Here is a 22070-nt window from a genome sequence, read left to right as displayed (position 1 = left end):
CGTTTTTGACAAGTTGTGGGTAAACAACACTCTATACTGCTGGGATGACGCGCGCGATGAAAGATGCAAGCTTGGTAATGGTGCTCTAACACGTGATAGGTGACGGGGGCTGCGACAGAAGGATAATTTTAAAATAATCAACCTAAACGCTAGAAGTGTAATAAATAAGGCACACGCTCTTGCAGCCTAGGCCATTGATTATGAACCTGATATTATTGTAATCACAGAAACATGGTTGTACAAAAATATATCCGATAGTGACATCGTCCCTCCTGGCTACACACTGATTCGGAGGGATCGCGATAGAAGAGGGGGGGGGGGGGAGTAGCTCTCTTAGTTAAGCAAAGCATCATTCTTTGCTCATTCGACGTAGCAGATAATATTGCGGCCGTCTGGATAAAACAAAACTAAATTGTCGCACAGTATACATAGGGGGAGCATACAGAACTCCACACTCCCCTGCAGATTATATTTTGGAACTAAGGAGATTCATGGAAAGACACCTTAGAGAAAAGACAGTATCCTGTTATTAGCTGATTTTAATCTTCCGGCTATTGATTGGGATTCGTATGTGGCCGTATACACACATGATGCATCTTATGAGTTTTTTCTTGATTTAATGTTTTCTTACAATTTATGTCAGGTTGGTAATGAGTTCACTAGAGTATGTGCCACACGGTCCTCTGTACTAGAACTAATTTAATTATCCAATGCTTCGACTCCTTATGTGAATGATTGCTTTGTTGAAGAAGGTCTATGAGACCACAAAATGGTTATTCTGCCCACTAGCATGCCATCTTGCACCTTGCAGCAGAAATCGGGCATCACTTATCTGAACGTTGAAGCTGCCGATGACGTTAGTGTATCGGAATTCCGTGCAAGGTCGTTCGACAGTTCATCATTTATTTATGAATCAAATGGTAGCTCTCACTCTCTGTGGCAATATTTTCACAACATAACAATTGAATGCATTAGGCGATTTATCCCTAAGAGCTTTAAAAAGTCCAAAAGAAAGAACCCTTGGATCACGAGAGACATAATTCATGTGAAACGGAGGATTAAAAGGAAGAAAAAAAGCTTGTTCTCGTGAAGCTAGTGCCCAGAGCAAGACTTCATAACTTAAAGCTTGATCTAAATCATCCTGTCAAGGAATATAAAGAGAGATTTTTCAATGTAACGTTGAAAAAATTTCTTTACGAAGGACCTAGCAACTTCTGGAGATTACATGTAAACCCGCCAGAGAAACAGAATAAACCTGCGGATGTAGGAATTGCTCTTGCATGTACCGAAAATTTTAATTCTTTTTTTTTTTCTTCTGTTTTCACCGAAGATGATGGTGAACTTCCGCGCTTTTCTGGCACTGCCGATCGCCCTTTGGTATCTGACCCGATAATCGCCGAGGAAGGAGTGTTAAACCTTCTTCTACATATTAACATTAGAAAATCCCCGGGTCCCGGCACAATTCCAAACGAATTTTATATAGATATGCTCAATGGGTCACAAAGTGTCTCGCTAAAATCTAAATCTTCAATTAACCAGGGGTCATTTCCTTTAGCCTGGAAACAAGCTAAATTAATTCCAGTTCGTAAAAGTGGGAATACTTCGGAAGTGGGTAATTACAGGCCCATCTCTCTTACGAAAACATGCTCCAAACTGCTTGAGCATATAATGTGCAAACGTCTCTCGAATTATTTAGACACAATTTATTATCTTCGGTGTAACATGAATTTCGCAGGGGCTTATCTACATTAACGCAGCTTGTTGTTACAGTTCACGATGTTGCGCAGGCAATAAACAGCCGGCAACAGATTGATCTATGCTTCTTAGACTTTGCCAAAGCCTTTGATAAGGTCTCGCATCGCAAACTCTTACTGAAAGTAAATGAAATATTCAGAAATTAAAATATTACACAATGGTTCACATCATACCTCCATTCTCGTAAGCAATACGTAGAAATAAGTAAATTAAATCCAGGTCCAGACCAGTTCAATCCGGCGTGTCTCAAGGCTGTGTTTTGGGGCCCTTTTATTTTACAGCGAAAGCTGTTATGCGATCATTTCACCGGCCGTTTTTGGCGCCGTAGTTGTCCGCCGCCGCCGCCGGTGTCCGTAACCAGTATCGCTCGAAATAAGAAAAAAAAAACGAAACAAGAAAAAATTCCATGATGGAACGAGATTCGAACCTGGGCCCTCTGCGTGGGAGCCCAGTATTCAACCTCTAAGCCATGCCGGTGCTTCAAACTGCTTTGCAAAAAGGTCCTATACAGGCTTCATGTCAGGAAGGAACCAAATTAGCATATGCAATATAGCGTGGTAGAAGAGTAAAATAAGCACCAAGCGTCGCACAACGCGAATTCTGTAACTAGGCGTCACACAATGCGAATTACGCAACGAGTAGGTTGTTGAATGCGTCCAACCCATTACGAAGGGCTCTGCCATAATTCTTCATCGTCATCAGGCACAGCATCAAAAAGTGCGCATGATGTCTTACATGCGTTTAGCAGGTACCAACGCTCTCCGTAGAATGACGAAAAATGGCACAGTGCCTGCTACCCTGCTTCTCAAATATTACACTGAGTTATAGCTAGTGGGTTCCTCGCAAGTGCACTTGTATTGGTTGCCAAGGAAGCCCATAAGCGCATGATCCATTTCCTTGGGGTCTCAGTAAAGTTCTTCGCCCCCCCCCCGCGTCTCTCTCCCACGTCAACGTATGGTATACAGCATGATGGGAGAGGGAAATAGCGACCGGGCGTCACCCAATGCAAATTACATAACTGGTGGACCGTTTAAAGATTCCAACCCATTACAAAAGGCTGAGCCATAATTCTTCATCGTCATCAGTCGTCGCGTCAACAAAGTGCACATAATCCCTTACAGACGTGTAGCTGGTGCCTCGCTTCTACGCAGAATAACGAATAATGGCTTAGTAGGTGCTTCCCAACTTCACAAAAATTGTGATTTATGGCGTAGTGGGCACCTCTCTAGTGTACTTGTAGCCCCAAGAGAGCTTAACGGGCTCTAGAAACGCCGTTCTCCAGCTTTCGCTGTGACTGTGCTGCGGTTTCAGCGCAGGCCTGGCGTTTTTTTTTTTTGCTGATGGAGCTTTTTATTGTCGTCCCTGCCAATACTATGTTGTTACCGTAGCAGAGGAGAAACATCTGGCGTCTTTCGTTAAGCAGCTGGCGTCTTTTCGTTTTGCTTTAGAAACATCTGGCGTCTTTTCGTTTTGCTTTTAGAAAACATCTGGCGTCTTTCGTTGGTTTATTTCATCAATCAACGGCGTTTTGAACAAAATTTTTATTGTTTAATCACGCACAGGAGAAATCTCACCAGGCACTACCTTGGAGGTAAACAATGGCTGCTAATGGGAATGAGAGACAGAAGAAGCCGGCTTTTAGCTAACACTTACACTTCTACTTCTACTAACGTTTCCTACTGGAACATGCCAATGGCTGCTAATGAGGAATGAGAGACAGAAGAATTCGGCTTTTGGTTAACAGCACGCTGCGAATATTTTATTTTTCAACAACACACAGGAGAAATCTCCAACCGGCACCACCTTGGAGGTCAAGATCTGGTACTAGCGTTAAGACTGGTTACGCACTACGACGGGGACGAACGGGTGCCGCTTTAAGGAGCTTCGCCCCTAAAATGTCGTCTCCCGCTCCCGGGGGACTTGCATACGCTGGCGTATCTCGCTCCGCGCGCGGCAAGTTTATATCTATCAAACTGGCCGACGTATCTATGAGCACCTAGAAAATGGGCTTTCGACAAAGAACGAAAGATGGTCATAATGGGCGTTTAAATCTGTGTTTATCGGTTAAATCCGAATTGTCAAACATTTTACCGCGAGTGTTTATCGAATTTTTTTTATTTATCCGAAAGCACGGAGCCCTAGTGATGACACAGTACACATGACACGCATGTCATGATCTATCATTCATGTTCGCGGTATACTCATGTCATCCCATGCCACGTTTTATTATAGACACAGTCAACGAAATGATGAAAGCAGCAAAACGTGAGCAGCAAGATAGATAGATAGATAGATAGATAGATAGATAGATAGATAGATAGATAGATAGATAGATAGATAGATAGATAGATAGATAGATAGATAGATAGATAGATAGATAGATAGATAGATAGATAGATAGATAGATAGATAGATAGATAGATAGATTTACTATAGGTGGGGACACCTGTGTGCAGCTCTCCTATGGTAGAGTATATATAGTCGAATGAATCCTAAAGAAAGAAAGAAAAATAGTCAGCTTCACCCAGAGACGTCGCTATCTTCTCCACTGAGAATTTCAGCAGGAACTCTGTGGGACAACCTTCGCTAATATGTTTCGCTCGCTAGTCTGTGTTCTAGAACTTGAGATTCTGCAAGATTTTAGGGATTACGTCATCAGTACAAAGCCAATTTGGTTGGTAACAACTTTATTGGTGGTCCGGCAGAGCTTTCGCCGACTGGGCTTTAGGTCTCCCACGTGGGGACGTCGAGGCCTTGCCTCACCGCCGCCTCGCGGGCCTGCTGGACAGCCCAAGGTTGGTCACCGAGGCTGGGTCTGCGCATGGCAGCGACCCACCGCGGCGGAAGGATTCCCGAGTTAGCACCTTCCGGGTTTTTGTCACAGTCCCAGAGCATGTGATTTAATGTGGCGACAGCAGTGTGGCAGACCTTGCATATACAAAGCCAATTGAACGTAAAATGTTTGATCGAAAGGTCCAACATTTATTTTCCAGTGTTCCCAGCATTTACACTGATAGGGAGGAGGTAACTGAACTCGACTGCTGACTCGAAGGTCGCGGGATCGAATCCCGGCCGCGGCGAGGGCATTTCAATGCAGACAAAATGCCAGAGGCTAGTGTGCTTTCAAATAGGTGTACGCCAGGGGCGTAGCCAGAAAATATTTTCAGAGGGGGGGGGGGGTTCAACCATACTTTATGTATGGTCGTGCTTGCTTTTGTGTGTGTGCGTGTATATATACACAAACAAAACTGAACAATTTCGGGGGGGGGGGGGGTTGAACCCCCCCCCCCCCCCATTGGCTACGCCTCTTATGTACGCTAAAAAGCCCGGGGAGGTCGTCATTTTCGGAGCGCTCCACTACGGCGTCTCTCACAATCAATCATATCGTCATTGTGCGACGTGAAACCCTAATAATTGTCATTATTAGAAAGTACCTGCGGTTGCAACGAATATCTGCTGGCACGACTCTCTGCTGTCGAGTCTCGTCGCCTTATGCGAATGCATAACGGAATGTGTGACTTTTTTACCGTTAATGTTGTTACGTTGTATATAGATATGCGCATCTCTGACGTCACTTGCACGGAGCGTGGATACGCTGACGGGTGCCACATAAACGAGTGTTGTGCACAGGTGGCTGGTGACGTCACCCTTGTGATAAAGCACCCACCCGAAACCCGCCTTGCCAGTTACACAAATGCCATTCGTCATTTATAAGACGAAGAACCCCAAGTTGTTGCTGAGGAGTATATGCAAGAGCGTCATGGCTCAGACATATGATGCGACAAAATTTCTCCTTTTGCTCTTTGGCATATCCGGCCGGCTCTCACGACAGTGAGAATTAGGGGATCACTGCTGCAGTATGGGAGGAACCGGAAAGACTGAATTAGTGTATAGCGGATGTTCTTTTTTTTTGACAATACGGTTATTTGTTTCTAGGTACCCAACGTAGTTTACCACCTGTCGACTGTGCAGACTAGCTCTATATCGAGGCGTAAATTGCAGTGTAGGCACAGCATCCTTTAATAAATTGCAAAAAAAAAGAAAAGAACAACAGCTTTTGAAACCACGTGGCTGCTAGGAAGCAGAGCTGCAACCAGCCACGTATCATCGCGCATAGCACACAGAAGAGAACAGAAAAACTTTAATGAAATATGCGACATTCTTATGAGGGGAGCCTTAGGCGAGGACCCAATGCCACCAACACACACGTTGTAGCAGCGCGAGACACGACTGTCCAGCTCTGACCTGGCTGACCAGCAAGGCTGAAGGACTCGAAGCTCACAGTACCGTACGTCGTCGACAAACCTGGGCGCCCTGAAAAGATTCCAGATTGAATTTAGGTTTTTGATTGGACAAGGCAACTTGAAGGCAAAACCCAGCATCTTCTTTTTCTTCTCGGTGGATGGCATTTATCCACTTCCCCGCTTTCTGCACCTAACATGGTTTTTGCACGCCCGCCATGATCGGAGGCATTGCAGGTTTTCTGCGCCTCACGTGGTTTTTCAGTGCCTCCGAGATTGGGAAACATTTGACATTTGACGTCGAGCAACCTGTAGATAGATAGATAGATAGATAGATAGATAGATAGATAGATAGATAGATAGATAGATAGATAGATAGATAGATAGATAGATAGATAGATAGATAGATAGATAGATAGATAGATAGATAGATAGATAGATAGATAGATAGATAGATAGAAAAACGAGGCCAGTTGTTCAACTTGCTTCACAGTGGTTAAAGCTTGACTTGACTCTAACTTTCTTAGGCTTTTTAGTGCCTTGGCCGTATAATTTTTAGTGCGCGCCCCAAAGGTTTCTTCCCGAAAGTACACTGCAATTCTTGCAAGCATGCCATACTAAAATAACAATAAAGAGTTTGAGCATTGGGGACCCACCACATTGGATCCCCAATCTGTGTTGGGTACGCTGCTCTTGCGTTCGGAGAATCAATACAGTTGGAGGATTAGGTCTAACGCAGGCTGCATTCGGTAAAACGCACGGAAAGCCACACGTGGCAAAATTTAAGTTATGCGAGACGCGGGCCATACTGCGTCGTAACCCACGCTTTGTCTGCGTCGTCTCGCTGGCGACACAAGACGCCTTGGAGACCCACGCTAGTGTTTCAGTTTTGAATCTTGTGTCCACGCGAGCGCTAGGACCCAAGAATGGCTTTGGGTTCCGCGCATGCACCATGACGGCTCGCAATTTTCTTGGGTCCCCAATTAAGCTTTTTGGGGCCGCAATCCTCAAACACTTTAATAATATGCTTCAGGGTCCACAACGCAGACCATCGATAGCGTGCCTGGCTTCATTTCGGTGTGCATATGGACCATTACGTATCTTTAACATGACAGAAACTTACCTCAAGGTATGCATTTTACACGTAGTTATCGCTACACGGAATTATCGAGTTATCGCTACATTTTAAGAACGCTATTTTCAACAATATACTAATTGTGTGTTCATTTTTTCCTGTTTATAAGGAGAACCCACGGGATATGAAAAGTAACGTGAGGCTACGCTCCCACCCGCAAAAGGATGCAGTGCCCTGAAATGCGCCTGCTGGAAGCAATGTATTCATTCTAAAAAGACAGGGCGTGCAAACACAGACACAAGAAAGAAATCAGGACACCAGGTTTTCTAAGACGGTGTTTGTGGTTTCCTCTTCTTTCTTGTGTCCGTGTTTGCACTCCCTGTCTTTTTAGAATGAATACTTACCAACAAGCTCAGCTCTCTGTTATTGGAAGCAATGCTTTGCCTGTGATCTGTTGCCGCAGACAGCGTTTCGCACTTTGTAAGGGTACAGGTCCAGCGCCAACATGCGTCGAAATCTTGCAGGGATTCCTTCCGCTCGACTGTGCGCCAGTATCGTTATCCAGATATCACGGCCGACTGTTCTCACTGATAATGCGGCAGCAGCGCTGTTCTGATTACGGCCATACTCTGTAAGACGAAAACCGGCGCGTTTCTTCGGCCGGGTAATTGCAGATAGGGCGATCCATGTATTTTTTTTCTTCATGCTGGCTACCACACAGTGAGCCTGTTTCAGGGCGCAACTTTTTGTGCGCGCAACAATGTAGCCACGTATCAGTTTTCTGATTTCACAGCCTTTAGTTATCAACCGGAAAAAGATGAGCGCGCAATTAGTACCTTGTTGTAAATAGCGCAGTTACATGTCAGTTGAACATGCCTTCGTATGCCTCATTGACATTTTGATAATTAGGTAAATACTTGTCGGGTTACAAATATAATTATGACTAATTAATTAGACGTCATGAACAAAAAAGATATCAGTGGCTGCTACAGTGCGCTATGAGTGAGAGAGAGAGAGAAAGGTAGAGGAGAGACAGGGAGGTTAAGCAAGAACAACTCCGGTTGGCCACCCTGTACTAGGCAAGGGGAAAGGGGGTGCGAAAGGACGAAAGAGAACAATACAAACTAGGTTTGCCTTGCGTAACGCAGTTTTTAATACGTGCTGCGTTATAGTTGGGACGCCCTCAAAGGCTTAACCAGGCATGGCATCGAGTTCTGCTCTTTCTTTTGTTTTTCTTATGCCGAGGGTGTTGTATTAGATGCGAAGCATCTTATAGCGGAGTGCGAACCGGTGGTGGTGGTGGTGGTGGTGTGCGGCGTGGCCCCGCCACCGTGGTCTAGTGGTTATGGCGCTCGACTACTGACCCGAAGATCGCGGGATTGAATCCCGGCCGCGGCGGCTGTATATTCGATGGAGGCGAGAATGTTTGAGGCCCGTATACTTAGATTTAGGTGCACGTTAAAGAACCCCAGGTGGTCGAAATTTCCGGAGCCCTCCACTACGGCGTCTCTCATAATCATATCGTGGTTTTGGGACGTTAAACCGCAGATATTATTAGTGTGCGGCGTGACCACCCTTACTGCGCATGCGCATACCCTCTCCACACACCTCCTCTCCACTCCCCTTCACCACTCCCCCTTTACACTTCGCCTCTCCCCCTTCCCCTCACCAATCATACTCTCCCCCTCTCCACTTCCCCTCCCCTCTCCACTTTCTCTCTCCCATTCCCCCTTCTCCATTTTCCATCTCCCATCCCCCTCCCCTTCTACCCTACCCCTTTCCACTCTTCCTCTGAAACGCGGGCAAGACATGCCGAAATTCTCTCCTGCGCAACGCCCCGATGAACGCCAGCGCATGCGCGTCCGCTCCCCGTCTCTCCTCTCCTACGCTACCTCCCTCTGGCACGCCTGTCGACCGCGTTCCCCGCTCGCCCTGTGAGAATTAACGGCCAGCCTAGAGGGAAGACAAGACGCGCGTAGCGTTCGTCTTCGCGTTCCACGACGCGAGGTCGGTAGCATGCCCAACGAACGCCAACGAAACGCGATCGTGCAAGCGCTCCGGCTTCGCATCGCCTCATGGACCCCTTTAGCGGGAAATGGTGTAATTTTGAATGAACGACACGTTGTAGTATTATGTATGCCTAGCAATGTGTGTGTCACTTTGGTATGCGTGCCTACGGCTTAGTAAATTTTCTTTCATTTTATATACATTCTGGTTAAGTAGGAATACGACGTGGTTACGCCTGCGGTCGTGTACGTTGTGGCTGATTCTTGCGAATATTTTGAATCTGCCATCTGCAGCGAGCGTTGCGATTCCAACGCTTGTCCAGCGTAAGTCCAACGCTTCCTGTATTCCGTAGTTCTGTGTATAAAAAAGGGAAGAAATATTTACTGCCAGGGAAACCTTAAGACACTTTGCTAAAAGAGGAAATGTTTAGACAACAAGGCTGTTCATCAATCATCGGTATCGTGTTTTAGAGGCACTCGTCTTCGATGTTGTTGTCCCTATGGGGACTAGTCCCGAGACCATCGTTGATGCGACGGCCTCAATAGTCGGCCTCTCAGAGGTGTACTGCGTACAGCATCAGGGAGCTCACAACTTCCAAGTCACTGTTAAGAGCATGGCTTCCATGTCTCTCATTGTCAATGCTGGCTGCCTGGTCATCGGCGGCGAGCGTGTCCAAGTCGTCCCTGTTGGCCCTCAAGTGACCAACGTCGCCTGCCTGTTCCTGCCATCGTTCGTCTCCAACGAAGCTCTTGTGCAGGCCTTGTCTCCATACGGCAAGGTGCTCACTGTCACCAGTGGTTTAATGAGTGCGCGGCGAGGAGTACTCACGGGAATGCGCTACATTCGAATGGAGATGAACGCCGCTAATCCTGTGCCGAACTACCTACGTATCTCCGGTCATCGTGCCACGTTCGATTACCGTGGCCTCCAGCGTGTATGTCGAAGATGTGGTTCTAGTGATCATCTCCGAGCCCAGTGCACAGCACCTTACTGTGGTCGCTGCGGTGTACATGGTCACGTAAGCGACGGATGTGATTGCCCGTGCCGACGCTATGGGGACGGCCACCCCACTGTCGTTTGCCCCGTCCGTCGCTCGTACTCAGACGCCACCACTGGTGATTTCCCACCACTGAAACCAGCGCCAGTAACGACGACAGCCTCGGGGGACATGGAGGAGGTGACGGATACTGTGCTGGCCTCGCCTCTTCGCGTTCCGCCGAACGAATCGCAAGATGAAGGCTTGATTGTCGATGCGACGCCATGTGCGTCGACCTCCCCGCCGATGCAGGAAGCGTGCGCTTTGGCCGACGCAGCGCGCGCTCCGGATAACGCTGTCTGCGTTCATCCTCCTGTGCTTTCTGATGTTCCGTGTTCAAGTGAGCCTGGCTCTCAGGCTGCTGCTGCTGGGGTTACCCCTCTGACATCTGCTTCACGGAACGACGGTGCCTGTTCATCGGGTGCTCAGAAGGATATCGCAACCTCTGCCGTCGTTGCTTCTACGTCGCGCCGTGCACCTAAAAAACCACCGGCACGAAAGCTACTTACACCGGCCCGCGGTGACATGGAACGTCCTGCTACGATCGAGAACGTGGACCCAAGCCTACCGGCGGCTCAGCCTCTACCTCCACAAGACACGTCTTCGGAGGACGGCTTCAGCCTGGGACTGGACAGTAGCATCGGACTGTCTAGTGTTGGTGAATTTGACGTCGAAATAGGAGCTCAACGAGAAGTCAAGCGTGGGCATACTTCTGGTTCTTGCTCGGATGAAGTCAGCGATGGCCGTTCTGAATCCCAACGACCCAAAGAACCTCGACCCTCTTCCGGAGGGTCGAACTGTGAGTTGTGACATGGTTAAGAAAGTGTCCCCTGGACACTTTCCTTGACGCCGTCTAGAACTGTACGTCCAGGTTAGTCTTTGCTTTTCATTATGGCTGCTATACTAAATATCATTTCTTTGAATGTCCAAGGTTTTCGCAGTGCGGCAAAACAGGCTGAAGTGATTAGTGTAGCCCGTGCTGCAAATTGTGATGTTTTGTGCCTGCAGGAAACCAATTTCTTCTCGCTATCCGACGTGCTGGCCTTCAAACGAAAGTTCAACCTCGATTGCTATTTCTATTTCGCTACATCTCGTTTTACGGGAGTAGGAATTATCATATTTAATCGGGATTTATTGAGGGATCACCACGTTTTCTACGACGGCGCGGGAAGGGTTTTGGCTTTAGACTGCGTTTACTTTGCTTTTGGATTACGGATACTGTGCGTGTATGGGCCAGCACGAGGCGGGCAGTCTAATGATTGTTTTAAGGACCTGGATGGTTTTTTTCTCGACGGTCGTCACGTTATTTTAATTGGCGACTTTAATTGTGTGTTGAATACGCGAACCGATGTACAGGGTCCTGGCTGGGGTCGGCCTGCATGGAATTCACGCGAGTTGTTCCGCCTTGTTCAGCACTTTTCATTATTGGATGCGCACAATGTCGTGCACGGCAATGCCTTTGTTTGGACATGGCGACGCGGACCGTCCTCCAGTAGGCTCGACCGGGCTTATATTCCGCGTGCCTTAGAGGCGTTCGCCTCCGATTTCCATGTTCCGCCCTTTCTCCCTTCTCCTGTGTACATCTCTGATCATCGTCCTATTGTCCTGAAGCTCAAAATTTCATTTTCTTTTTCGGAAAAACCATGGCGCGTTGATGTTCGCGTCCTCCAGGACGCGTGCTCACGGTCGGATTTGTCACGTGCAATACGTGTGTCGCTCGCTACATCTAGCCCAGCTGATTGGGACGCTCTTAAACAGCAGTGGCGTCTACACTGTTCAGTTCAAGGCCGTTCGCTGCGGCGTCGCGTTTCTGAGGAGCTGGCCGCTACTGCAACGAAGTTGCGCATAGCCCTGCGGGCCGAAACGGCTTCTCCCCTGATGCGCGCTTGGCAGCGTGAGTTACGTGAACGCTTCCAGCGCTTGATTGCTGCCTCGTCTCTGGCGGCGGCAGCATGGCGCTGTAGGCGCAACTCCTGTGCACATCCTGAAGTACTACGCTATGCGAGGCATTCGTTTTTTGGGCAGTCGCAGCCCTCTCCCTCTATGACCACACAGATAACACCTCCGCTGCCGCTTCCTACGCGTGATTGGTCTCTTTTCTTGGCGCATTTCGAAGCGATGTCATGTTCGACCATGCAGACAAACTGTGACATATTACCGTCCATGCTTAGGGGGTTACCCCGCATTTCTCAAGAAGCCGCTGATTCTCTGCATGCCCCTCCATCACCCGAAGAGGTAAAGGCCGCACTGCAGTCCATGAAACGTGGAACGGCCCCCGGGCCAGATGGTTTTCCGGTTGAGTTTTACTTGACATTTTGGAATGAAATCGGTGCTGCCTTTACCGCGGTTATCCGGCGGTGTTTTGATGATGGCGTCTTTCCATCCAGTTTTCGAGATGGCCGCATTATACTTATTCCAAAAGCAGACGGTTCCTCTGTTAGTCCTGAAGATTGGAGGCCTATCACGCTCCTTAATGTTGACTATAAGATCTTCGGGACGGTAATCGTTCAACGTTTGAGGGCTCTCTTAAACTCACTGGTGGGTAATCACCAAGCTTCATCAGTGCCTGGACGAGAAATACACAGCTTGTCCTTTACCACCCGTGATGTAATAGCCTATACGCTGTCGCGGTCAGCGCGTGGTCTGCTTGTTTCTTTGGACCAGGATAAAGCATTTGACCGACTGGAGCATGCGTATATCTTCAATGTGCTCACAGCATTCGGCTTTCCTAATTCATTTGTGGAATTATTTAGGAATACCTACACTCATATAAAAATCACACTGGTTCTGGATGGTTGGGAAAGTGCTGCCTTTCCCATTACACGTGGGGTCCATCAGGGATGTCCATTGTCTCCTGTGCTATTTATCCTCAGCATTGAGCCATTCTTGTGTGCTTTAGACGCGGATTCGCGCGTACGGGGTCTTGCGCTTCCTGGCAGCAATGTTGTGAAAGTCACAGCTTTTGCTGACGACATAACCCTGTACCTTTCAGATGAAGATAGTGTTTCACACAGCCTGCGTTTATTCTTCGAGTACGGTGACATTTCAGGTGCAGCACTGAACTTCTCCAAATCCCGGTATCTGTTCATTGGCTCTCCGAACTCCAGACTTAGCTCCGTTTCCCCTATTCAACCGGCCACGTCCCTTCGTATTTTAGGTATATTATACACCCACTATGGCATTTGTGACTCCATTTGGTCAACCGCTCTCGATGAAGTAAGACAAAAAATTCAGGACGCACGCGATTTCGACTTTCCGCTTCTCGAGCGAAGGTACCTTGCGCAGACTGTATTTTGCGGTCGTATGTGGTACCTCTGTCACGTGGTGCAGCCGCCTTTACGTATCGTGCGATCGCTGCAGTCAGCATTGTGTTCCTTTTTTTGGTCAGGTGGCACTCAGTTGGTCTCTCGCGCGGCACTAGGACAGCAGCGCGCCCAGGGAGGCTTTGCTTTCCCTTCGGTGTCTATACACTGCCGGCTGCTGGCACTGCGCTTCCTGTTGCGCCTTGTACAAGGGGAAGAATCGCCCGCGCGTACACTTGCGTATTACTTTCTGGGCACTCACCTCCGGCGTTTGATGCCTAATATGCATCTTAACAGGGGCCCTCAGTCAACAACACTTCCTGCATTTTATGCAACAGCTGTTGCATTTTTTCGCCATGTCCAGTTGACCTGTCCTGGAGTAGATGTGCAAAACAATCCTATTGTTAACACAACAGCTGCTTTGTTGCTCCCGTTAGTTCCTCCGGCTCGCCGTGCTCGCTCTAGTCGTGTGTCTTGGAGCGCGCTAACGGCATCTTTTCTGCCTGGCCACCTCCGGGACTTCGTGTGGCGCCTGGGGTGGGGTGTGCTTCCCACTCTCGACCGCCTCGAGCGCTGGAGAGTGGTCCAGTCCGCAACATGCCCGAACTGCTCCCTTCAGGAAACAAATCAGCATGTTCTGAAGCAATGTGTTATTGCTCGTATTTTCTGGAGGGCCGTGCATGCTGGATTTCGCGGGCTCGGAGTAAATCGCTTCGTTTCTTCTGGGCGTTGTTCTCGAGGCCGCTTCGCCTGCCTTCTCGTTGTTGCCTGTGCTTCCCGATCCTAGAGCGACTGTACTCGGAGCTTCTGTCTGTTCTGTCGGAGGAGCTTTTCTTTCTCGGTGAGGAGGAATTTCTCAGGCAGTGGTCTCGCCCTTTTGTGTTGGTCTGTGACAGACGCGTGAAGCTTGTCTTTCGGCCTCCCTGGTTCTGGTAGGCTGATGTCTCGTTTGGTGCCGGCCGAAATACCATGTAAATACGCAAAATGTACATATTCACGTTTCATTTGTGCTTTTTGTTTGCCATGTAATGTACATATGCATATCCATCTTTTTGTGACAAATTTGTGTGTGTGTATATATATGTTTGTGAAACATTGATTGTACGTGTTGCCTCCGTCATTTCGTGTTTTGTTCCATGTAACTGAACTTTGTTTTGTCATTCTCGTAAACGTATGTCTAGCAAGCAAATGTTACGTTGAATTGTTATTGATGTGAACCGTCTGTGATAATAAATTTTTCTAAACACACACACAGCTGTACACGTCTCCCATAGCAGAGTGCAATAGTACTCTCATTCACGTCTTGTCCTAAAGAGAAGCTTAGCTGCGTAATGCGCAGAAACGTTTAGCAGCTGAGCAGTGAAAATATACCGAGAGCTGCATGGAATTCTCGCCTAGTGGAAGACGTAATACTTTAATAATTCACTTCTTCAGTGCTCAATCTCTTGTACTCAACATATGCAAAACTCACGCATGACAGGAAGGAACACGAGGCTTCAGCTGGGAACATGGGGGGAGGGGGTTGAAGCAGGTAGCATTGTAATGAAATGGTCAACATGTCATCCCAACAGCTTCCTTATCATGTGTGTGATGACGATGGAAATGACATGCATGCCATGATCTATCATTCAAGTTAGGTGCGCACTGTTATCACCACGCCATGCCTTGTTTGGGTATAGACAGAGCCAACAGAATGATGAGAGCACAAAAAGGTGGGATAGTCACCTTACGCTATTCGCGTTGACGATGATAGCTGAGGCCAGCCAGTTTCTTCTGGAATTACGCGCTTAGCCGATTTTCGGAACTGATATCTCAGACTAAAGAAATGATGGAGTGGTGGTGTTTAGGCACTGGCGTAGCTGTGGGCCCAGGAGGGTTGGGGTGGTCTAGCCCGATTCCCCCGTTTTTTTTCAGTTTCAGTACCCTGCTAGGGGGTGGGATATGAGGGGTTGTAAAGAGGGCTCAGAGTGACGACTGTGTCTAACTCTCGACGCTTGCGTTTCGCTGTGGCTTCGCGGCTCTTAGAGACGAATTAGCTCTTCGACGAGGCCGGCGTTCCAAACGTGCAGCCTGTTCGATTTATGTGAACCAAACGCGAGGCCTGCGTGACCCCAACGCCAGACATGACAAAAAGACAGGGCGGTCCTTTTAGCTGCTCCGCAGTTAGAAAATCACAGTTTCGCGCAAATAGGAAGCAATGGATGCCATAGCAACAAATTGTAATGTTATACGAAGAAAGGCTAGCAGCTGACTCTTTTGGATCCGATCTCACCTAACTGCATTTTATGCGAACCTGATGCGCAATTGATCATGTTGATGATGATGATGAAGCTGATGATGAAGCAATTTATGCGAAGCGGGGCTGATGCGAAGCGTCAGCAATGAAATGCAAAGTGGTACAAAGCTGGGCGAGCATGGGCATGGATTAGCACTGATGGAACCTTCCGTGCATTTTACCAGTGTACTTAGTTGGGCCAGTTGGTTCTGCATGTCGATGTAGGGAATGCGCTTGAAAGACGAGGACGAAGAAGAGGGCGTCTCTTCTTTGTACTCGTCTTCAAGCACATCCACGTCATCTCCATTTTACCAGCTGCATGTCTCCAACCTCCGACTCGCCTCCCTCCGCCATTAGCCTCCGCTATACCATGCCATACTCTCCCTCCTCCTTTCCCTCTCCTCACCCTCCCTCCCTTTTTACACTCATTGCTATACTATACCACACATAGATGTGATATGTACGACATAGTGCAGGTTTCTATATCCATACGCCTCGTCTTCTTCGCTCAGTTTAAACTTTCCTGCTTAATCTATGAACCAATTAGCGTTACCAGCATGTCATACGTCTGCGCTCCATGTGTGCGTGTGTCTGTCTTAAGCGATTTCTTCGCTCCGTTTGAATTTGCCGGCCGGACAATACCTCGCCCGTTGGAGCACGGCTTGGGAATAAGGCCACTGCAGGGAGAGAAGCGGTCCACGTGTCGTTTGTTGTCTCAACACGGAGCGGTGAGATTACAGCGCGTAGAAAGTCATACAATCCGTTTGGCAATGTCTGCCGCTATAGCGCGCGCGCCAGCGCTCGAGACCACGCCCTTACCGTCAATGTTCGCGCTTGCTGCTCAAGGGATGCAGCCCCCTCCCAACTCCCACGCATCCTCCCCTTCTGGCGTGGATGCTACTTTGCCCGAGGAAAGAAAGGTGGGACATTCCATCTCTGCTTGAGGAGCAATCGACAGCAGGCCTCGCACGCGGATTGATGTCATCGCATGCGCTCTCCGTGTGACGGAAAAAGCCGATTCGTTTCATCTCTCTACAGCCGCGTTCGTCGCCCCCGCTCGCGGCCTTTTACCCGCGGGTAGAACATACGATGCGCGGGGCGATATTGCCGATATTGACCTTATGTGAAACATGACGGCAACGGCAAACACCTCTATCCATATAATTGCTATCGCAATGACTCACTGGAATGACGTTCTTAATACACGGGATTAAGAATGCCGGGCATTGCAAGACGCGCAGTGGCGATTGCGTTGCCCGTTATAAATGGAGTAGAATTATTCCTTCCGAGAGCTCGGTCGTCCAAATCAGTGAGCCCATTGCATGGACACACGCCGCTTACGCGGCAGACGGAGGCCCAACTGTGCAAGTGAACTCGATGAAGTGTGAATCCTTGTGCAGGATGACCGCGTGGGAAAGGTAGTCGTTGAAGCTTTGGTGAATTTCTTGAACCAAATGACCGACAGGCGTCTCTTTTTGAGTATCATCACCATCAACATCATTCTAACCATTTCGATCGTCATCTTCATTAGACCTTTTTCAAGCACACGAGCGCCACCAACGGGCGCGCAAGTGGTCATGGGAAATGTGTGTACGCCGCAGCAGCCGCCTCGACGAGCGAGCGGGCCTCGCGCTGCAGCTTTCCGCTTGCACCGTGCCAGGACTTCTTAGACACAGTGAATTTGACAAGGTGCAACATGTCACTGCGCAATTCAATCACGAACTTCAGTATTTAGCTGCGACGTCCTCTCGACGATTTCCGTCTGTCCCACTGTTGGACTAGTTGAGCGACTCAGAAGCGTCACTTTTCATTTATTTATTTTTTTTTGCGCCAGTGCGCCTTACGCATAAATGAAAAAAAAAACTCGGTTGCCTATGAAGTGCAGGAGCGGTCTATGATTCGCGGATGCATTTGGAATCAACGTCCATCGACACTGCCGACGACTACAGCGTGATGTTCTGATATTTAAAGAGTACACTAGAAAGTGTAGTCGGCATTTGGGGAAATGAGATACATTCACTGCGTCGCTCGCACCACATATGTAACGAACGATAAGTGCTTACTAACCTTCCTTGGAGCTATAACTATAGGTTGGAATAATACTCAGAGCGAAAAAAGAAAGGAGCAGTACAAGGAAAGAAATGCACAAACCAGCGCTCACACACAACTGAAAGTTTATTGCACGCATGAAAAAAAAGCATATATACAAAAATGGGAGCGCGTGGCGCGTGTCATAAAGATGCACAAAAAGTCAAACAACCAAGGCGCGTGCTTACAGTCGATTAATAAAGTTGAATTCCTTGCCTTGTAACGAATGAGAAGGTTGACTGACACAGAGTGTGGCGTTGTCTGTGACATATGATATGCCTCCGAAATTTCTCGCGTTGTCTGATTAGGTTGATGGTATAAAATAACTGTGCTTTCCAAGATGGGATTACATTTTCATGACTGACATAGCGATGCGAGATGAGACGGCTCCATTCAATGAATTTTGATGCTCACTGAGGCGCGTATTAATACACAGACCAGTCTGGCCGATGTACAGGCGCTCCCAGAATAATTCGGAACGCCGAGCATGCAGCCGCTCGCCGGCGGAGCGCACCGGCGGATAAATGCACGCACGGTGTGCGCATGCGCGGCCTCCCTAGCGAGCTAGTTTCGCTCCCTAGTGCATCTAGACTGGTGTTGTCTAGCACCAAAAGGGTAGTGCTAGGTGCTCTCTAGCATTATCACAAGGCGAGCGCGGCGGCGATGACGCAGCACCACCGTGATTCGGCTACTCGCGGGCGCTCTCCGCCTCAAGCCATTAGATGGCGCTCCGCTCAACGGACCGACGGCCGAACATTTTCTGGCCGCTTAGGCGCGCGCAGTGTCCACACCTGAATATTCTTACACCGTGTTCCAAATATATTCGTATCTCCTTATCATTCTGGCCACCGATATGTTCACGGTTGCATCAGATGAAACCACCGTCCTTTGCGAGCGCTAGTCACAGTCGCCTACCGGAAATAATCTGATCAAATAATAAATATGAAGCAAAGTAGCAAAAGAAAAGTGTCATCCAAGCACACTAACACGCACGACGGCTCTGCTCCAACGCGCGTGCATGCGCACACGCGGCTTCTCACAGACACCACCCACCCAGCGCCCTTTATCAAAACGCTAAGGGACACACAGGGCACCGTTTTGTAGCAACACAACGCGAATCTAGGTGCAATACGGAGCAATGTTTGCTTGCTAGGGAGACCGCGCACGCGCAGACCATAGTACTACTTTTCTGCGCGCATACTCCGCCGGCGCGCTGCTGCGTGTCCGGCGTTCCGAATTATTCTGAGAGCGCCTGTACATGTGGACACAAGAAAGAGAAATTTGCGGTTAACTCCTACACAATTTACAAAACAATTGGCATGCCTCTGACCGCATTTTCGGGGGCGGCAAACACAACCTTCACCCCCATATCGCTTCCCTACGTTCTTCAGGCCATGCGACTTCTTATACAGATGTGGAATAACTGCAATATTTCTAGTTTCTTCATTATTTACGGATCTTATGTGCGCAAGTTTTTTTTCCAATGCCGTGCGTAATCATGACATCACAATTCCTCGTTTAACAATATTCGAATGCACCGACGTGAAATTAAACACCGATTTCGCTGAACGCGGGCTCTACTGCCTGCCATGCGAACGGATTTTCGCAAACCGATGTAACGATACGCAGGATATACCGCCTCTTTGATCACTTTGCAGGTGGAAACAACTGCTCATCTTATGTGCGCAAGTTTTAAATGCGAACCATTTCTTAGCGAACCTCTGGCACTTTGAGCGTTTCTATCTACGTATCTATCTATCTATCTATCTATCTATCTAGCCGCCTACGTCTGGGTGCTCTCATGATCGCCTCCTTAACTTGGTGTAGACCAAAATTTGCATGGGAGGGTAAGAGGACTTGATGGGTATGATTGCTGGGTCATGACATGAATAACGTTAAACTCCTGTCGCGTACGTCGTCAAACCCTTTCCGCTAGACACGTGTGGCACATACCCGTTTACCATGGGCCACGGTATACGGGTATGCGCCACACGTGATTGACAGTTTATATCTACCCAGGAACGGCGAGAACAGACATTGGTTACTTCAATGCTACAGCGTTAAGGAAAACCAACATCGGCAGCATTGACTCGACAAATAGAAAGAACGAAAATTAGGATCCCAGCAGGAATCGAACCCAAGCATTCTGCGTGGCTATCAGGTATTCTACCACTGAGCCACGCCAGGTCTATAAACAGGTTTGAAAAAACAGCCTACGCAGGCGTCATATCGGTGCAACATCAATTGTGGTTGTGGTGCTGGCTATCTAATTTTACAAGAAAGCAATAAACGCTACGTGATACTCCTACAATATGTACTCCTACGATACAGGCGTCATACCAGATTAACGTCTGTAGTTCCAGTGTCGGCTCCGCTTTTATAGCAGTATATTAAACATTACGTTTGTATTCCTATGATTCAGCAAGCTATATTGAAGCATTTCTCGACCCCGGAGGAATACATTAACGAAAGTTACATATGATATCCACATCACCGCACCGTAAAGTGCACTTCGTCCACCAGAACGGCGCAGTGTCCTCTTCATTTCTTACGAGTCTGGGCGACGGCCTCGTGCTAACCGATGATGATGCCAGATTGATTGACAGCCGCTTTGTGGATTAGGCTACGTAGGCCATACACACATAGGTAGTCTACGAATACGACAAACACCATCCACTGATGTTGGTCTACATAGCACTATCCAGGCCTACCAGCCTCGACGGCCTATACCTCACCAATGCGATGGGTGGCTTCAGGTTCCGACATATCGCCGGCTCTGTCGACAGAAAATTTGTCGACGAAATGACCGAGGCATCCACGAATTCCAACAGCTCTACTATACCACATACTTCACTACACATGGATCCCTCGTCGCCACGATCACGACCGGATACTATGACAAGTCATGACCAGCTGCTGGTGCTCACTGATTACGGTTGTGATGCCCTTGTTCAAGAACTGTCAAGAACTTCTTGCACACATGTACACGGGTTCGTGAAACGTGCGTGCGTTCTCGAGACACGTATAAGCACTACGTATCAGCTTACCGCTTCTGGTGTTTGTAATACCCACGTTGCATACGTAATTGTAAACAACTGGTTATAAACACATATGCGGCTCTGCAACATATATATGTGTGCGTATAAAATTTATACAAACCTTTAGCGTCATTTTGTAACGTGTCGCTCAGTAAAAAAAGTTACGCCACAGTCCCCTACCCGCCGCATGGTTCGCATAACATCGACTCCCACGGTCCGTGGGATCTGCCGAATTTTTTTTCCAATGCCGTGCGTAATCATGACATCCCAATTCCTCGTTTAACAATATTCGAATCCGCCGACGCGAAATTAAACACCGATTTCGCTGAACGCGGGCTCTGCTGCCCGCAAAAATGCTCCGCACTGAAACTGAAAAGCATGTATCAAGAAACTGCAAATTATCAGAGCAAGGCATTTCGCAAGTGAATTCTAGTCCCGTCCCCCTTTCTTTAAACACGTTTAGAATGTGCTCACTTCTTTGTACAGCGCGTGAATTAATTGTCAATTAAAATCAAATAATCATCTGTAAACGTGAACACTGTAACACCTCTCTACAGTTTGGTAAAACCCGATCACGAGCCGCTATGGCATTAAATGCTATAGCGGCTTGTGAACAAGTAATCATTGAATAAATACGAATTCGGTGTTCCAGCTCACATCGCTCACGATAGCACGTTTTGACTGCATGTATGGGCACGTGATAATTCGCATGCCGCTTAACTACTACATCCGGTATACATCCGCTCGGTAATACATACACTGACTGCATCATTCCTTTCACATTTCATGCGTAGAGATAGATGCAGGTGCGTTCAGACATGTGTAGTACTTAGGATTTAATAATAGTCAACCAGCGGCGACGTGTTTTTTTCGTTTGGTGCTCCCACGGTGCCAACGAGCAGCGAGCGTCGGAAGAGCAGACAGGCTCCCCGTACACACTTTTCCCATAGTGCTTCGCGCGCCCGCAGGGGGTTCTGTGATTGCTTGAAAAAGGTCTATTACCATCAATAACATCACTTCGAGCATAACCATCGCAATCATCATCCGTTATCGTCATCAAAATCATTATCATAATTTCGAGACGACGGCGCAGGCTCGACTTAGAACTGATCCGCTGGTAAAAGAAAGACCTTGTTCTAATAATTTATTTCTTTTATCCCTTGGCGTCCTGTCTGATCGAATAGTTCCTTCCGCCACTAAACAGAGAGTGCCAGGGTGTACAGTTTAATGCTTTAAGATACAGCACTGCTCCC

This window comes from Rhipicephalus sanguineus, chromosome 10 (assembly GCF_013339695.2).
Source record: "Rhipicephalus sanguineus isolate Rsan-2018 chromosome 10, BIME_Rsan_1.4, whole genome shotgun sequence".
Taxonomy (NCBI): Eukaryota; Metazoa; Arthropoda; class Arachnida; order Ixodida; family Ixodidae; genus Rhipicephalus; species Rhipicephalus sanguineus.
Note: the sequence above shows the minus strand (reverse complement) of the source record.